We start from the raw sequence: 20,830 nt of genomic DNA on the forward strand, positions 1-20,830 counted from the left end.
GGTCCAATACTTTACTATAATATTAATGTTCAAATTAATGCTGGAAAATACATGATCACCTTTTACTTTTTGTGAAATTACTTCTGTTTTCTTTTGCTTTCTTTTTGATGTACTTAAAATTAATTTTTGGAAGTATTCCAAGATATTTGTCAATGTCCAGCAAAACTTTTTTCAAATAATTGCATCCATTTGATAATCTATTATTTCCTTTTTTCTCCTCCTCTCCTCCTTCTCCTTTTCCTTCTTTTTGATTCCCTCCTCACTCATATCTCTATATTTCTGCACCACTTTGGGTTGCTGATTCCACATTAAGTGGCTCATAGCTCAGTCCTAGAAATTCCCTGAACTGTTCTCTAGCAAATCCCTGTATCCTCTGTTCCATTCCAAGGCTTCTTCCTTCTTGTATTACCACATATTTTGTTGAAACACTTACCCAAAGGTTTCCTACCAGTATGCAAAAGAAAGAACACTTTTTTGAGTTCCTGTGTATTTTAAAAAACATCTTCATTCTACTGTTATGTTTGATCAATAGTTGTCTGAGTAGAATTTTGGGTTGGAAAACATCTTCCTCAGAATTTTTGATGGTATCATTTGTATTTTTTTTTAGCATTTGGCATAGCTGTTGAGAAGTTTTTCTGGAGGGATTAGGACCCAATATTTATCCTCAATGTTTTGGAATTTCCTTATAATATACTTCAATACTGATCTTTTTTGTTGGACGTTTATTTGGCCTTCTTAATATGAAGACTCATGTTATTCAGTCCTAGGATATTTCCCAAGCGTATTTCTTTAGTATTTTTTATCCATCTATTTTTGTGTTGTTGTTGACCTCTCATTCTTGAATCCCCATTTGTTGTTGTTGGCCTTCTGTGTTAATCTTCCAATCTTCCCAAATGTATATTTCTCTATTATTTTCCTATTACTTTTATTTGTTCTTATTTCTGATATATTTTAAACTTTATATCCTGAGTTTTGTGGATTTATATTTATATTTATTATATATTGTATTATGTATTTCATGAATGTATACTTTTTGCTCTTAAAAATACACACACACATATATATTTTGTTTTTAATGGGTGATCTCACGATGTTGCCTAGGCTGGCACTGAACTCCTGGACTCAAATGGTCCTCCTGCCCCAGCCTCCTGAGTAGCTGGGACTATGGGCCACACCACTGCACCATGCAGAAATTTATACACACACAAATAGTTTTTCCTTATATATTTTTTCTTTTTATTGCATCCTGTTCTTGTTATATGGAGACATCCTCTCTTGTATTTCTGAGAATATTAATTATATTCTTTATAGTTTTTTTCTACTCTCTATTTTTTAATCTTGGTTCCCATTTCTCTGTTTTTGTTTTGTTTTGTTTTGCTGTTTTTTTAATCTCTCTCTCCCTCTTTCATGTTAGAGGCTTTCTTCAGACGTTGACTAATTGTTGGTGCTTGTTCAAATTTAAAGAGTAGGCACTAAAATGATGACGGGGAACTCTGTGTTGGGGTGGTGAGTTAGTAAGCTAAGTTTTTTATGGGGACCCAATGTCACACAGCTACTACGTGACTCAAAGTTATGATATATGTTAGACTCCCAAACCAGTGTTCTCTTTTCACTTTACCTTGTTACATCTTATAAATATTTCAATGAACATTTCTCCAATCAATCGCAATCTCAACTTTTTGGTGACGGGGGTGGTAATCAGGTCCAATGTAGAACCCAAATTTTGGGATCTTCCTCGTCCTCAACACTCCTGTGTCACTTTTGGTCAACTTCTCTGGGAACATCATCCACAGCCACTCAGTCTGTAACCTACACAGCTGCAAGTCTTACTATTTACACAGAAGACTCTGTGAAATAAGATGCACAACCAGGGTTTTGCAAGGTACAGCGTGCTCAACTGTACATGTACCTGTGTTTATATCTCTTCTTCACTGTGATCTTTTGTTTTATGTATCTGTGATCTCAGTTTAACCCCTTTTTTCTCTTATAAATTCAGCTAATCAGCCATGTCTTATGAATTATGGTATTACCCAGCATACATTGACAAGTGACTAGATTCACATTCACACTCAACATGGAAGTTCAGATGTTAGTAAAATAGAAACTAGCATTCAAAAACAAATCTCTAAAAAGTTATTGGTGAAAAATCTACTGAAAAAGGTTACTTTATGAAAGGCATAGAGCTTTTGTTTTTGTAGTTTTTTAGGTACCAGGTATTCCCCTCTCACACTGAAAATAGTAAAAATATTGACAAAGTTAATGATGATAATGATGATGGTGGTGGTGATTACTATGATTTTTAAGAATTATGTGGTAGACATAATGCTAACATTTTCTGCCTTACTTTCCTATCTTTCACAGAGCCCATAAAGTAGATAATTTTACAAGTAAAGAAAATGAAGCTTAGAAATTTAATAACTTGTGTTGAACCCCAGATTCAAACTCAGTTTAATGTGATTACAAAAGAATTGGTTTCACCTGTATTTCCTGCCATTCTGATGAGTTCATCATTCTGATGACTAGGACCACTCAAAGAGAAAAAGCAAATGCTAGTGGTGTTGACCCCCCTGGATAGGCTTTTGTGGAAATTTTAAAATCTGGGTTTTAAAAAATCTGCTTAGGGTAGGTTTGTAGATTTACTGAAAGTTTATCTAACATGTATTTGATAAATTAAGGAAAAAGAGAAACTTTTATTCCTGTGTTTTTCAGTGATGCCATTTGACCTCAAATACATTTGATCTAGAATATCAAAATGACCAATCTAGCCAATTCAGAAAAATTCAATGCCACTTATACTGGTCTTGACTTTTATTTTATAATTCAATGTAGACAAAAGAACCTATTTCCTATTTCCATCAGAATATCCTTTTAATCTGTTAAAAATGAAAATATGCATAGAGAAATGCATACTAAACAAATAAAAATTTAAAATTGTTCACCTGAATAAAGACTTTGATCATAAGAATTAATTTAAGTCTAATCAAAGATGTCATCTTTATAGAAATATTTATAATATTTGCATAAAGTAAAACAACTAACCTGAATATGGTGACTTAATCATTTTTGTAGTTCATCAGCTTACCTTATAAGATTGCTTGCTCTGGAAAGAGAACTGGAAGTTCTTTTTCAAAGTGCTGTGTTTTTTGACCTATGAATAAGGAGGACAAATGGCATCCCCTTCCTCCAAAAAGAAAAGATTCATAGTCCTTTGGGACCATCCCTTTGAGAGAAGAGGAAATTCTTCCTTTGCCATTTGTGATTTCTTGCCATAAGCCCCAAGTCCTCAGGAGGTTACTACTTCAAATCAAAAGAGCAAACAAACATTGCCCTTTTGAATCCAAGGGCTGCCATTTTTGCGAGCATATAAAGACTTTCAAGAGTATTCCTCTGACTTCCTCCCACTGCCTCCTGTAGCCTCCATTTCTCTATTTACTTCTATGTCCTTCTCAATATGCAGCAAGACCTTCAATGTCATATTTAGAGGAAACAGGGAGAGAAGTCCAGCCTCCTTGCAGCAGTTAGCTAAAAAACAGGCTTCTTGTCTACTTACAGAACATGTAAAAAAGGGAATCTGAGAAAAGAGATAATCATTTTGTTTCCAGAATACTCTGAGCGAGAGTCACTATAATGTCATGGAAACAAGGATATAGGTCAGCGTAAGGCTGCAGGTACAAGAGACCCATAGGACAGAGAAGATGGGTGGTCCCAGGCTAACAGATTACACCATTAGAACAGGAATGAAAGGTTAGGGGTATGCGGTAAGACTGGTTCATTTCAGAACCTCAAGGATGAACGGGGGGGTCTACTGTTGATTGCAGCATGTCCTCCGTTCTCAAGTGGGCAACTGTGACAAGATGGGACCAAGACTGGTTCATTCTGGGACTCAAATGACATTGGAGGATGCCCCATTCAGGATAATAAGAAAGACGAAAGAATGCCTTCTTTTTCCTTTTTATCTCCTCTGTTCTCTCTTTGCATTTGGGTAATTGCATCTCCATACCATAGGACATGGCCCTCAGATGCATCCCCCAAAACTGGGAAAAGTTTGATTCCCCTAAACCTTAAACAAAAAACGAGTTTGTTTTTGTAATACTGTTTGGCTTAAAAATGAACTGGGAGGAAATCACAAAAGTCAGCCTTGGAACCCAGTGCCTCTCTGCAGGAGGTCTTCAGGTTAACCTCCTCTATCTTTTACAACCAAAAGCAGAATAAGGAAGACAGGGTTAAAAAAAATGAGAAAGATAGGGAAAGGAGACAAGCTCAACTACTGACTGCCCTTCAAGCCCACCAGCCCCCTCCAAGTTGCCTAAGGGCACTCCTCTAGGTAACTGCCATTGGTGTGAAAAGCCAGGCCACTGGAAGGAAAACTGTCCAACAGGATGAATGGGAAAAAGCCCCACATGGCTCATTCTCTCTGCCAGAAGCTCAGCCACTGGGAAAGAGACTGCCCTGAGGGACGAAGGGATCCTGGGACAGAATCCCAACCCCTGATGGTCTTGAGCTACAGGACTCTCTGCTCTAGCTGGCTTCCAAATCAGACACTGTCATCACAAGGATAAAGCCAAGGGCAACTCTGGAGGCAGCAAGTAAAATTGGAAATTTCCCTTTTGGGTTGAAAAGCTGCCCACTCTGTGCTAATCTTCTCTTTGCAACTCTCCTCCAAATCCTGTTGGGTAATCCGGGCAGATGGCATTCCCTTCCTCCAAAAGAAAAGATTCACTCTCCTTTATATTACTTAAGGGACTAATTACCATTCTTCCATCAGTCTCTGGTAAGGTCTAAATGCCTCACACCTCTTTGGGACAAAAATATACTTTCCAAGATAAGATGGGTGCTCACTTAGTATTTACCCAACCACTGAATTCATCTTTCTTTCTAATACCCATGTTTGTCCTAAATATCTATCTAAATTGTTAACCAATAACTTCAGTGTGGACACTCCTATCTCAGGGGTTTAGAAATCGCCCATATTTATTAAAAAAAGCCCCAGCAAAAATCTAACTGAGCAATCTCTTGAGGGGGGATAATTTCTACAGTATGCAGATAACCACCTTATCCGCTCTTTCACAGGACTCACACAGCAACTTGCAATACAAACCATAACTTCCTAACAGAAGAAAAAAGACTTATGTCTAATTCAAAGGTTCTATGAAACAAAGGATGGTTTTCCTTTGTGTTACAACTTGGCCCCCAAGGCTATGGTGCACTTAGCAGGGTTGCTAGGGTCTCTCAGGGAAAGGTAACCCAGAAACCTGGCATGCCAGCAAAAGTATAAGAATTTCTTACCAGTCAGAATTCTGGCCCCTCTTTCTGTGTGCAAACCAATTGTAGGAATGGCAAAAATCACCATCTCCTCTGCAAAGTTTTGATTAATGAGAAAAACGATTCATGAGGCTAGTCAAGCTATGGCAAATCTGGTGTACTTTGTGCTATGAATTTGTCTGTCTGTGTCATTCTGTCATAAAGAGGAGTACCTTAGGATAGAATGTGGGCCTAGGACCCCTGTAAACCCACTGCTCTAGCAGGCCCAGCAAACTCGTTAGTAACAAATGTTGCTGCAATTCTCTGGGAAAAAAAAAATACTGAATGAAGCTTCCCTCTCATCTTATTTTATGTCCTTGTGACCAGTGACAGTGTTTTCTCTTGCTCTGTACCATCCAGAGAACAGGAATTTTGGAATTCACATCATAGCTAGCTCTAAAATTAATCTTGAGCAAGTTAAAAGCCGTTGCATGCTCAAAATTGACTGCTCTAAGCTCCTTCTGGGAAGAGCAACAGAAACTGCCCAATGCTGTTGCTTAGTAGCTAAGGCTTCGTGTTTTCCCAATGGAAGTACAGAGTCAGGATTTGATTCCTGGCTTAGGGAATGAGTACCTTCTGGCTGTTATCTGTGTGACCTTTTCCATTTGTGAATTCTTTGCCCCTCCATGAATAACTTCTGACTTCCATTTTTGAATTTTTTTTTCTCTGAGTTACCTTTGAAGATTCTGTAAAATCTTCTTTGGAGATTTTGTAACAACTCTTAACAACCTCTTTGAAAATACCTCACACACTGGTGGTTAAGTCATAACTTTACTTAAGTCTTATTGATTTCACCTGTGAGGTTACTTTTGGTAAAGTTTAAAAGCCAGAAATATAGGCTGTTTGGCCTAGCTAAAGTAGGGTAATAAAGAGATTTAATAGGATTGTTTTAAAAGAGTGCTATGGTTAAAAGTCAGCTTAATTATGCATATATCCAAGCTATGCGTATATTTAAATGGCCTTTATGGTTTTTTTTTCTCTTCTTGGACCATGTTTTTCTGGAAAAAAAGTTTTATTCTTCTCAGTTGACTGAATTGTTTTTCTCCATTTTGTCTTCTTGTTGCTCTTGATGCACACATGAGAGGACCTAAGATAATTTCTAACAGTCTGGGATTCCTTGGGAAAAACATAGGAGGCTGGCTCCCTATGTTTTGAAAAAAACTGTTGTGGGAAAAACAGTTTTCCTCATGAAGCCCTAGGAATTGAATGTAGATAAATCCCACTCAAATTCTGAGTCTCTGTTCCATTTTGCATTGTGTTATCTGACTTTTTTTAACTTTTGAGGGTATCAAAAATTATTTCACATTATGAGAGAGCTTTGGTATGTAATAACTATGTAGGAAATATACTTTCAGGGATGGCTAATGGCAGTTAGAGGGGAATACTCAGCTCTTTGCAGGTTTAGATCAGAGAAGCATGCTCTTGGTCACCTAGAAGGTAAAGAACTGTCCCCACTCCTCACTGAAAGATAAGACTCCCATGGGAGATGCACTTATTCTGTCTTTTATTTGGAATCTAGGATCTGGTATAAAAATGGGACCCTTAATTTTGGGGGATCTGTTTTGCCTTTCAGCTGTGCCTGCTTATTAAGGCTCTTGAAACTGCATGCTTTCCTAGCCTTGTTCCTCAAAGGACTCCACCCTGAAGCCAGTTATCCAATTAAGAAAAAATGGCAAATGAAAAATCTTACAACTAATGTCTGTCTATGATTTATATGTGTTGTGTGTGTGATGTTAATATTTGAAAAAGTTCTGATTAATTGACTTAAAATCATAAGCACTTAAATAAAATGTTTGGTCAGAAAAATAAAAGCTGTAATGGCCTTTTAGTTCATGTGACTTAAGTAAGCTTTGGGAAATAAAGATAGTTTTAAAGGTTATTGGTAAAATAAAAATATCTTCAAAAGTTTAGACATTCGATCTAAATTATGCAGGTAAGATATTAGGTTTCCTAAATACTTTAAGGTCATAAACTGCCTCTTTGACTTTTAAAAATTGTTCAACTTATCTACTTTGGAGCAATTAAATTCTAGGTAAGGCCTGGGTACATGTGGAGTTAGCCATGCCCCCTGGCTATTCAGGAAAGAACCAAATTTTATGTGCACTTCTGTCTGGTGTCCTGGGCTCCACACCGAGCACAGAATTCACTTACAAAATTGCTTACTTACAAGGTTTTTCACCAAAAATAAAAGTTACTAAGAGTTAACATTGTAACATGCAGTTGAAACTACCAAAGAGACAGTTTTACATGCAAGATGTGTAAGAAAAGCAAAATGTGCTTTTGGCGAAAAAGAATTATAAAAGGGCATCGAAATGTGGATTTTTGTCCAAGTTTAGAGCGTTAAATGATTGTTTTAAGTTACAATAAAGCTGAAGATTTGAGCAAGTTATGGGAGGTTTGTGAAAGATTACTCTTGTAAAAGACATTCTCTGTGTGACTGACTATATTAGCTAAAATTAAAGGAGTATTATTCTGTTTAGATGTAAATTTAATATTGGAATAAAAACATAACACAGGTTTATTAGAACATTGTTTTGTTTTGCTCTTTAACAGAAAATTGTAAAGGGTTATGAATGCTTTATGAGACTCTTACCTTATGGTCAGAGTGATTAAAATGGAAAAAATTGGTCTATAAGGTTTTGTTAAGAATTGGGTTTGACATCAATAGTACACTAATATTGAGGTAATATCTGGCTTTCTTTGGGCTGTATTTGTATAAATGTGTTAATATGTGTCCCACAGTTATGCAAAACTCCTATGGTTCTGATACAACTTAGTATACGTTATGAGTAATAATTATAATTGTTATGTTAAATTATTGAAACCCACAGAGGTAAGAAATTCCCTTGTTCATTGCATCTTTAAGTGCGACAGCCCTAAGATTTTTGCCACCCACAGACAATTGTTGTCTTGCTTTGATTCTCTTTAAAAGTTAGCTTTGTGCTGGGGGCATCACACTACCTGACTTCAAACTATACTACAAGGCTACATTAACCAAAAGAGTTATATAGGCCAATGGAAAAGAACAGAGACCTCACAAATGATACCACACATCTGCAACCATCTGATCTTTGACAAACCTGACTAAAACAAGCAAGGGGGAAAGGATTCCATATTTAATAAATGGTGCTGGGAAAACTGGTGAGCCACATGCAGAAAATAGAAACTGGACCCCTTCCTTACACCTTATACAAAAATTAACTCAAGATGAATTAAAGACTTAAATGTAAAACCCAAAACTATAAAAGCCCTAGAAGAAAACCTAGGCAATACCATTCAGCAAGATAGGCATGGGCAAAGACATCATGACTAAAACACCAAAAGCAATTGTAACAAAAGCCAAAATTGACAAATGGAATCTAATTAAACTAAACAGCTTCTGCACAGCAAAAGAAACTATCATCGGAGTGAACAGGGAACCTACAGAATGGGAGAAAATTTGTGCAATCTACCCATCTGACAAAGGGCTAATATGTAGAATCTACAAGGAGCTTAAACAAATGTACAAGAAAAAAAACCCCATCAGAAAGTGGGCAAAGGATATGAACAGACACTTCTCAAAAGAAGACATTTATGTGGCTAACAAACATATTAAAAAAAGCTCATCATCACTGGTCATTAGAGAAATGCAAATCAAAATGACAATGAGATACCATCTCATGCCAGTTAGAATTGTGATTATTAAAAAGTGAGGAAACAACAGATGCTGGCAAGGCTGTGGATAAATAGAAATGCTTTTACGCTGTTGGTGAAAGTGTAAATTAGTTCAACCATTGTGGAAAAGAGTGTGGTGATTCCTCAAGAATCTAGAACCAGAAATACCATGTGACCTAGCAATCCCATTACTGGGTATATACTCAATGGATTATAAATCATTCTACTGTAAAGACACATTCACATGTAAGTTTACTGCAGCACTATTTACAATAGCAAAGATTTGGAACCAACCCAACTGCCCATTGGTGATAGACTGGATAAAGAAAATGTGGCACATACACACCATGGAATACTACGCACCCATCAAAAAGAATGAGTTCAGGTCCTTTGCAGGGACATGGATGAAGCTGGAAGCCATCATTCTCAGCAAAGTAATACAGGAACAGAAAACCAAACAACACATGTTTTCATTCGTAAGTGAGAGTTGAACAATGAGAACACCTGGATACAGGGAGGGGAACATCACACACAGAGGCCTGTTGTGGGGTAGGGGGCAAGGGAAGGAGAGCAATAGGACAAATACCAAATGCATGCAGGACTTAAAACCTAGATGACGGGTTGATAGGTGCAGCAAACCACCATAGCACATGTATACCTATGTAACAAACTTACACATTCTGCACATGTATCCCAGAACTTAAAGTAAAATAAATAAATAAATTTTTTAAAAAGGTGGCTTTGTACTCAGCTATACGACTCTAACAGATGCTCTTAAATGCAAGTTTCTGAGAGCGTTGGAAATTGTGACTTTAGAATAAAGGAAAACCTTTTGAGACTTTCATGGAGAGCTAAAATATTTATGAATATCAAGCAGAACAAGGGTTAACTGCATGGACTAAACTAATGGAAGACTAAAGTAAACCTTTCATGCTTTTTTTGAAAACGTTGCTAATCCTTTGATTTTCAGAGCCAAGAACACTTCCTTTGAGCTATTTACAGCTTTTAACAATTGAGTAAAGTATACACCTGTACACCTTTGTGTATAAACAAAATTTGGAGCACATTTGTTTCTCTTAACTGATTTCTCCAAAATTTGGGAACTATTTGTGAGTATTCTTAACTTACGGCAATATAGTTGTTTGCATAAGTCCAATAAGAATCTGTTTTCTTTTGCAACAGGACGCAATTGGAGAAACTGGTTATTTTTACCAAGGCTTTGACTGGAATGGCATGCTTTTCTTTAAGGAATCACAATTGACTTATACAGCCAATAAAAGCCCCTTGGGAAAACCAGTCTTATACCTTATCTACAGAGTCCCCGTACAGGGTTTCTGACCTGTGGTAAGTAACGAATGTCGCTTTCTGACAGGCCCAGGAGCCTCAAGTTATCTTGCGACCTCAAGAGGAGAGGAATTTACCCAATTCATACAGGTGTTTGATGGTGTCAAGCCATGGCGGGGCTTAAGATTTTTAAAAAATCTTATCTGAGATGTCTTATGAAAGTTCCATCAAAGTCAATTTAAAAAGGAGCCTATATGGCAAATAATTAGTCTTACTGTGCTTTATGCAAGTAATTAAGCCAAGTAAATAGGACTAAAGCTTATTTTGCAAACAAATCACTCTTATCATGATTTGTTTTTAATAAAAATGAGGACTGGAAAGAGAAAAATCATGTTTCAAGAACGATGTACACCTATTGTTAGCTTCTAGTCTCATAAGTTGTTTTTGTGTTTTTGTCTCAATTTGGACTAACCCTGCTTATTCTTGTAAACCAACCAGTGATCTCTGGCTGCAGCTCAGAAGAAACAAAAGGGATGGGTAATGTAAAAATCTGGATCAATATTCTAATTCTGGACACACATTGGAATTGGCTAGCAATCCCATAAACCCAAGTCTTAGCAGGCACGACTACAGCCACCAGCTACCTAGGTGTGTTGGCAGCCTCGAGAATCTTTGGAGCTGTCCTCACCCTTTTATTTCATTTTGACATTCTTCTAAACCTGATAACCCAATTTGTCTCCTCTTGACTTCAGGCCATCAAGCCCCACATGTTCCTCAGTGAGGGATACTGTGTTCTCAGTATTCAAGAGTCACCCTTCTACAGAGGACCTCTAGACTGCCCATCAGTGGGACATGACAGAGGTAAAATCCTGCCCCTGTTTCCCTTGGACCTGGCTGGATACCACTTTCCCCAACCCATGGAGCCACCCTCCTGTCCTGGCAGCTAGCAAGAGGCCAAGACACACAGAACAACCACCACTGTCCCTCTGTCAGCAGAAAGCAGTTGCAGCAGATGGACTTTTGCCCATTTTCTTCAAAGAATTAGGGTCATGGACTCTTGAGCAGGGAAATGTTACAGCAGGTCACTAGTAAGACATAAACAGGGCAGGAGAGAGCTCCCCCAACAACCTGGAATGTCAGATGACCATCAGGTGATGGTCAGGTGATTTTTAATTGTCTCTCTAAAATAATAATTTGTTACAGTCAGCACTAGAGAAAAGCAATCTCCCTACAGATAGAAAAAACCTGAAGCTGGTGATAAGATCTCAGGAGTTGGGCAGTGAGAGGCAAAATGGCAGAGATTTTACTGGTAAATGACCTTCTATGAAAGTATTCAGCTGGTAAGGGAAGGATGCCTCAAGTGAGCATGCATACAGATCCAGTAAACATATTGTGCATCCTTACCTCCCAAGTGCTAGCAGGCCACTATGCATATGGATAGCCCACCCCAAGGAAAGAACAGGGGAGAAGGGGTGCAAGACCCTGGAAGTATGCCAGTGCATAAAACCATGTGTCAAAAGGTCAAACCATGCCCTTGTCTTTCAACTTGTCCACTTGGCCCTCATCCAAGTGTACTTTCCTTCCTTTTGTTTCTGCTCTAGAGCTTTTTAGTGAACTTTTGCTCCTGCTGTAAAACTGGCCTCAGTCTCTCCTTCTGCCTTATGCCTCTCAGTCAAATTTTTTCTTCTGGGGAGGCAAGAATTGAGTTTGCTGCAGACCCATATGAATGTGCCTCCAATAACAGTTCTAGGCATATTTTTCACAGGTAGCTATTCTTATAGTCAGTTACACTGTCTTCAAGATACCAATACTCCCTCCACTTAAAGAAGGTGACTTCATTTCCTGTTTTCATCTTTACCTTTGTTTCTGTCTCTACTAATCTCTCTCCCTCTCTAATCCTCTGTCTCTTAAGTCATTGTTCTCTTTGCTAGGTGATCCTCTCTTTTGAGCTCTTTATTCTGTCTCCTCCTGATTGGATCTTTGATTCATAGAGTGTAACTCCTCTGGTCTGCATTTTCTCCTATATAATGCCATCCTTCCCTTCATTCACGTTTGGAAATCTCCAAGCCCTTCAATCTCCCGACTCCTCAAGGTACAAAGGACTGTCTTTCCTTTTAACACCAAATTATTTCTAGTATGTTTTCACTTTCCAATCACTAATTAATCCTTTCCAACATGGTTTCCACACCTCTTTACTTTTCTACAGAAACTATATTTTCTTACATCTCTAGAAGCCTCCCAATCACCAAATCAAAAAAGCTTTTTCTCAACCCTAGTCCTTCTTAGCATCTCAGAAGCATCTGAAATTGTGATCTGTCCTTTTTTTTAAATCCTCCCCTTGGTTTCCATTGGTGCTGTAATTTCCATGCTTTAGAACTGATGCTGTTCTCTAAAGACATACTCCAGTGTTTTGTTCCTAGTGTTTTCTTTTGTTCTTGATATTACTTTACTCTGGGTTCTTAACTATTCTTAAGGTTATTATCTAAGTATGTTTGTCTCTTCTCCATATTTTTATACCTTTTTTTTGTTTTGTTTTTTGTTTTCCACATCTGGGGGGGGGTCTTCATTTCTTACTTCTATTTGTTAAAATCCTATTTATTCTTTGAGACCATCCTACTTGCTACCTCAATTCAGATATCTTTATTATTTTCCATCACACTATATAACATTCTTTTCTCAAAGGTACCATAGCTTTTTTCCATACTGCACAAACATACTCCAGTTTATATGGTAATTATTTTGTACTCACTCTTCTGCCTCCAATGAGATTATAGACTCCACAGAGTTGAAACGATAACCTACCTACTTGGCACTCTGTATACATTGAATTGAACCAAATCTACTCAAAATAGGAAAACACAGGAAGTTCCTAAATTGACTCAAAAGGGATTGCTAAGCTAAAATAATGAAGTAGTTCCTTAGCTTCATGATTAAAACAAAATTAACAAGGTTATATAACAGGTATTTGGATTTCCTAGGTTCAGACATATTCTACAGGAAAGGGCCTCTGTGTCTCTTTAAACCTATGCTGAGATGGATTGGGGTTTTTATTTCCCTTTCCTTAAAATAAATGACTATCTCTCACTCATTGTTGGGCACAAAAACTAAAATCTTTTTGGTTTAGCTTGAGCAAAGTATTTCAATTAGCCACGGTCAGAGAACATGGCTTTGGTTGATTAAAACAAGTTAGAGCATCAAGATTTGGTCAGAGATGCAGAGTTCTTACCATTTATTCAGTCACTATGTAGCAAGCATTTACCCTTTATTTCACTATCTTGGCTCACTATAAACTCTGACTCCCAGGTTCAAGTGATTCTCATGCCTCAGCCTCCTGAGTAGCTGGAATTACAGGTGTGCACTACCATGCCCAGCTAATTTATGTATTTTCAGTAGAGATGGGATTTCACCAAGTTGGAAAGTCTGGTCAAGAACTCTTGACCTCAAGAGATCTGCCCACCTTGGCCTCCCAAAGTACTGGGATGACCCGCATGAGCCACTACTCCTGACCAACATTGTATGCTTCATACCTAAGAAACTCAGTAGTGGAGACTTGTTTGACTTTGACTATCTCAGTTTCTCCAAATTTATTTTACCCTGAAATCCTTTTTCCATTAAACTATTTTTTTTAACATTCTAATAATTTGGGAAACACTGGTTTATTAAGCAATATGTTTTTAACAAGCCAACAAACAGCAAGAAATGTAGCAGAAGTGAGGGGCCGGGGGAATAAGAAAAGTTGCATGGAATCGTGAAAATAGAGGTGTTAGAAGTTCAGTGCAGAATGATCTGAAGCTCGAGGGAGGAATCTGTAGACCAGGAATGGAAATATCCGTCATTTCAAAGGGAGCGAGGTGAGAAAGCTGCATGGAAAAATACACTCAATCCTGGAATCAGAGTGTAAAAGCAATGTGCTCATATGTTTAAAGCCAACCCAGAGGTAGCTTCTGAGAATGTGTGATTCACACCAGCTCCTGACGCAATTTCCTTTGGTAGTCTCAATATCACTGCGTTTCAACAAAGCCAAGTCAATGAGTGACAGACTCAATCCGCTTGTCTGGTGTCAGCTAGGAAGCCTGAGAAAACTTCTAAATTATCTTGGGATAGTAATTCAGTGTTTTGTAAGCCAACGTTTTTTGTTTTGTTTTGTTTTTTGTTTGTTTGTTTTTGAGATGGAGTCTCCCTCTGTCGCCCAGGCTGGAATCCAGTGGCGCCATCTCGGCTCACTGCAAGCTCCACCTCCTGGATTCACACCATTCTCCTGCCTCAGCCTCCCTAGTAGCTGGGACTACAGGCGCCCACCACCACACCCGGCTATTTTTTTTTTTTTTTTTTTTTGTATTTTTAGTAGAGATGGGGTTTCACCGTGTTAGCCAGAACGGTCTCGATCTCCTGACCTCGTGATCCGCCCGTCTTGGCCTCCCAAAGTGCTAGGATTACAGGCGTGAGTCACTGCAGTGCAAGTCAATGTTTATTTTATTTTATTTTATTTTATTTCATTTTATTTCATTTTGTCTCCTTCAGTAAAATCTTTTGAAAACTGCCAATCTGCCTGGTGAGAAAAGGGATTTTTTTTTTTTTTAAATAAACTGATTCCAGAAATACTACAGTGTGTGATGGTGTTTGCAGTGGATTTGCCAGTTAGATTCCACTAAAACTGGTAAAACTCTGGGATAGTCTTGAGGTAAATCCTTCAGACCTGAATTATTTGAAATAGTTATCTGTCTCCTTTAGGCAGACAGGGGTTGGCTTTAGCTTTGTGTTTCTCCCTTGTCAGTGGGCAAAACACAGTTATGTCCTCTGTTAAAAAGCATATAGCCCTGGAGTATTAATTCACATACACTATGTAGTTCAAAGTTTCTTACTACTTTCCTACATGTTATATCCTAAGGATACAATTTCTTAACATGGAAGATGTATTTTTAGTGCTAAGCACGCCTTTATGTACCACGTGTATTTAAATAAGACTAAAATAGAAGAACATATTTATTTCTCTGTCAATAGACGTCATAGAGTTTTCTCTCCTTTTTTTAATGCTCATGCCTTGGGGGGAAAGAACCAAAAAATGGAATTCCTTTTTAAGTATAATAAGACTTTTGGAAAAATTATTCAATATAAGAAGAAAGTAAAACAAAACAAAACAAAACAAAAAAAACCCAACAACAACAACCCCACACAACCTCCCATTTAAAATGTACTAGTTTGATTTCCAATATAGAATTTGTGTTCATATCTTTATTTAGCAGTATTACGGTTGTTTTTTTTCCATTTGCTGTCCTCATAATTTCGTAGTTAACCTTGTTTTTTAAAAAGAAGTTCTGCCAAAACATGCTGAGCAAGTTGTTTGTTTCTAAACCCTGAGAAATCAAAAGTAGCAAGTGAACTTTATTATTATGACATTTTAATTATGAGTGCATTTATGTATTTTTTCTTTTGATCTTTGAATCACTTCATGATTCTGAAGTTTAAATTTGTGAACCTGGGGGATAATAATCATTTAACTAAAGAGTAATTCTAACCTATGTTTATATATAAACAAAGTTATATAAATAAATTTATCCCCCAACTTCTCAAAGTAATTTTAACAATTTACGTTCATGTCATGTCAGGACTTTCATATATAGAGTTTCATCCAATTACCAAACAGCTTTGACGTTACCAGGTCAAAAGTTGCTCTTCCCCCAGGACAGTCCTTACCTTTGGTTTGTTTGTTTGCTTGTTTGCTTTTATAAATAAGAAAACTGAAGCCTACAGATGGAAAATGATCTCTCTATGGTAATACAAATAGGTGATTCATTCAGATATAAAGACAAAAAATTCAGCCCTCTTTCCATAATTCTAGGCTCTCTTTTAGTATGTAACCAGTTTAACTTAGACTTGGAAAAAGCGGAATGAAAAATGTAATTGCTCTTTCGTAAGCTGGTTACCAACCAAAATAAACCTTTTGAATAGGTTGCAGAAAGGAAATGAGTAGCCCTTTGTTGTAGGGTGAGAAAATACTGCAATGGAGTCGGGGAACTGTGGAACCATGCTTTTCTCAACAAATCATTTCCACAGAAGCCTATTGAGTGACTACTATGATAGAAAGATAATATGACATGATCCCTGGGCTCCAGGAGGTCATACTCTGTGTAAATACTATCTACATATAAATAAGTGTCTATGATAATGTGTGATGAGTTCTTTTAGCTCTACGAAGTACTATGTAGCACAGGAGGGAATACCTGGTTTGTGGGTCTGGAAGCATACACAATTTGATGCATGTATAGGTGTGGCAGAAGTTTTGGGGGCAGATTTTAAGGAAAATATTGCAGAAACTATAAATCTAAAATTAGGAACAGGATTTCAATGGGGCCCGTGCAAAGCAGGTCCCTGACGTTTAACCTTTTAGCTTCACAGTAATCTTGATAATAGAAGAGAGAAGAACCTGGAAGAGACATCTGAGCAGTCATCACAGAGTGGAGGAGCTTGTCAAGAGGAAAGACCTAGTGGTCAAAGCAGTTTAGTGGCATCGAAGACAGCAACCGAGAATCCCAAGGAGGAGAAGGAAAATGAATTAGTTCCTTACAAAAAGGGCACCAATGACACTGTAAGTCTCTGATGTGTTCCTCTGCCATAGAAATTATTCTCTAATGCTTAACAATAAAGTGGTTCAACTTGAGTAACTACAACCATTTCTCAGTTTTTTTTAAAAAAATCTTTGTCCCCTGCTGTGGTGTGAATGTTTATGTTCCTCTCCAAATTCATATGTTGGTAGCTAATCTTCAGTGCTAACCATTAAGAGGTGGGACCTTTGGGATGTGATTAGGTGCAGCCGTCATTAATGGGATGTGCACTCTTGTAAGAGAGACCCCAGAAAGCTGGTTTGTCCCTTTCATCATGTGAGGACACACAGAAGGTATCATCCGTGAGGTACAAACCCTCACCAGACATTGCATTTGTTGGCAGCTTGAACTTCCCAGCTTCCAGAACTGTGAGCAATAAATTTCTATGGTTTATATATTACCCAGTCTAAGGTATTTTGTCACAGCAGCCTGAACAGATGAAGATATTACCATATTATAAAACATGTTTTAGAAAAAGTGATATCCTCAAATAGCCTTTGTTTTTAAAATGTGAATTTAAAATAAGTGTGTATGAAAATGATGAGAAAGCTTGGTTGTGTGTAACAAGGCCTTGTTTAACAGCACAAATAAGTAAAGAGTGTAGTAAAGGGTGTTGTCAGGTGAGAAAGCAACTCCAGACTTATGACATCAATTAAAAAAAAAAGATTGATAGAAAGATAGTATGGAATTTCCTAATGTTACTCCTAGTTAGTGACTAATTAATTAATTTTTAACTTTTATTTTACTTTATTTTTCAGGAAGAGATTTGATACACTATTTATATAACAAATTTAACAAATTAACAGAACAGAGTTGTAGACAATCTGAGACATAACACACACATACAATGAGTAAATGCTTCCATCGATCTTCATATTTAGCACTCAGGACAACTCTGAGGAGTTGATGCTCATGTCCCTGGTTTTATAAACATAGAAACAGACTCCAGGAGGTTAAGGAGTTTGCCCAAGGAAGTGAAACAGCTCAGGAAAGCATAGCTAGGATGCAAACCATGCTTCTTCAACAAACTGGGTGATGCAATTTTTACCACATCACAGTTGAAGCTCTACAATAAATAAATTTAAAAAATCATCCTCAAAGTATGCATCTAATTTTTTTTTCTATTTTTTTCCTTTCCAACTTTTATTTTAGGTTCAGGGGGTACATGTACAAGTTTGTTACATGAGTAAGGAATAAACCTGATTTCATGAAGCTTGTTTTATGTAGACAAAACTGTCAAAAATGACGAATAATTGAGTAAAAATATATAGTATGTTTTGGAGAAAAATGAATGCTTTGGAAAAAAATAAAACAGGAATGAGGGTGAGCATGTGCTGGGAAAGTGAGGGTTGCTATGTTAAAGAGTGCTATTGGGGAAGCCTCACCCAATGAGATTCTAACAGAGGTGTGCAAGAGGAAAGCCATTTCAGCTAGTGCCCACATGCTGGAGTGATTTAGGAATCCCATGATAAAAACATACTAACGACAGCATTTCAATGTATTTAGTTTGTGGCTTAATAATTATGCACGCATAGATGTAGACATATTACAATACTGAATATAACTGACGAATAAGCTGTTATAACTGATTCATATTTTCTGTATGATTGGAAATCATTCAAATCCAAACAGGTGAATTTATTTAGTAATTCACGTTCTTTAATTTTCTGGGCATTATTTTCAGCTACTTGGGAAAGTAATCTTGTACAGTCCCTGAGCCTAAAACACATTTTGTTTTATTCAGTGCTGAGTATTTTAATAATAGGCCCAGTTCTACATATTTTAAGTCTTTAATTATTACGTTGGTAGCCGGAGTCACTCTGTCTTTTGGGATTGACAATTAGTTTAAACCCTCTCTTCTGTATTCTCCTGGGTGTTCGATGATCTTTTGATGATCTCTCCAAATTCTCAGGAGTTTGTGATCTTTTTCAAGGTCCGTCATCTCCCTGACTTCCTGTCTCCCCCAAGGTCTCATTCTCAATTAAATCTCATTGCATTCCATTAGCTGGACCTTCTTTTTTCCCCAAGACCAGATGTGGTCTTAGTTGTCCCTTAGGTTTTATTTCCCCAGACAATATTCTTAATGGCATTTTTGTCTGCAAGAGAATAAGTTTTGAGGCAATAAGTTTACTCTGCATTGCTTCATGGTTCTTTAGAAATACCCAACACTGGCAATTTCTCAGCACTGGCATTTCACCACAGCTCACGGCCACCCATCCCTTCACCTACACCTGTGTGCTTGGACCCTCCTGTCTTCCCACACGCCCACCTCCTTTGTTCTGTGCTCTTCTTTACTCCAAAATGTCTATTTATTTTCTTGTGCAGAGGAGTTTAGCTTTCTCTTTGTTTTCCTTCTGGCAAATTATCCCTTGAGCATTTTGTTTTCTTGTATCTATGAGGGAAGATAAAGTCGTCATCTAAAACAGGGGTTCCCAACCACTGGTCCATGGCCTGTTAGAAACCAGGCCACAAAGCAGGAGGTGAGCAGCAGGCCAGTGAGTGAAGCTTCAGCTGCATTTACAGCTGCTCCCCATCATTCGTATTACTACCTGAGCTCCACCTCCTGTTAGATCAGCAATGGCATTAGATTATCATAGGAGTGTGAACCCTTGAACCCTATTGTGAACTGTGCATACAAGGGATCTAGGTGGTATGCTCCTTATGAGAATCTAATGTTTGGTGATTTGTGTTGGTTTGTCACTGTTTCCTATCACCCCCAGATGGGACTATCTAGTTGGAGGAAAACAAGCTCAGGGCTCCCACTGATTCTATATTATGGTGAGTTTTATAATTATTTCATTATATATCACAATGTAATAGCAATAGAAACAGAGAGCACAATAAATGTGATGCGCTTGAGTTGTATTGAAACCATAACCCCACCCTGCTCCATGGAAAAATTTTATTTCATGAAACCAGTCCCTGTGCCAAAAAGGCTGGGGACCACTGATCCAGAAAGAAATGACACACTTCCTTCTTTTCCTCTCAATTTTGAATGTAAACAATCATTTTCCTTTGTGTTGCACCTACTGTAGCTCTTCAAAAATTATTCTTTTTGTTTTATAGAGAAGGAATTTAAAACTTAAAGAAGTCCAGCATTTTCCCCAAGGTCGCAAAAGAAAAGTTGGAGTAAAGCTCCAGAAGTTATATTTAGATCCAAATTTAAGGGATACTATGTTATATGGAAATTAATAAGATTGATAGTCTCGTACCCCAAACAGTGCCACGGGCTTTCCCAGAGGTTTTTAAACGTTTAATTTTGATTAAGATCTCACATCATGAAGTGTAGCCTGACTTTTCCAAAACGATTCCCAGAATGATTGACTGATACGACCAGTAATTTCTACTACTATTAGATGTTATAAAAATGGAAAATATCATTTTTTCACAAGTTAAGTTTTCTAATTTAATACAGAAAAAGCTTCTGTGAATGACTAATGAATAAAGAAGTTTTTAATGTATTTTATGTACCACCTGGTGGTGTTGACAATAAGTAACGTTTTATTATTCTGAACTTGATTTAGACATGAAGATGAGCAGTAAATTCTAGTATCTGGTAATTTACAAAGGATAATTAGTTTGCGAAATTCGTGTGTGCTAACCTATGCCAATAATTAAACCAAGGTATCCTTTGAATTAAGTGATAAATCTCAGACATGAAATGCATTTTCCTTAAGTCAGAGAATAGTATTAGTTATCTACTGATGCAAAACAAATCACAACAAACTCTGTGGCTTAAAACAACACACATTTCTTATCCTGCAGTTTCTGTGGATTATGAGTCCTGGCATGGGTCTGTTGGATTCTCTGTTTCAGGGTTTCTCACAGGCTGAAACAAACTTTTCAGCTAGACTGGGGTCTCATATCAAGACTCAAGTGGGAAAAGATCCGCTTCCAAGCTTACATGGTTGGTGGAAGGATTCAGTTTCTCAAGGGTTGCTGTATTGACGGCCTCACTTCCTTGCTGGCTGTTGGCTGGAGGTCACCCT

This window comes from Macaca fascicularis, chromosome 8 (assembly GCF_037993035.2).
Source record: "Macaca fascicularis isolate 582-1 chromosome 8, T2T-MFA8v1.1".
NCBI classification, from domain to species: domain Eukaryota; kingdom Metazoa; phylum Chordata; class Mammalia; order Primates; family Cercopithecidae; genus Macaca; species Macaca fascicularis.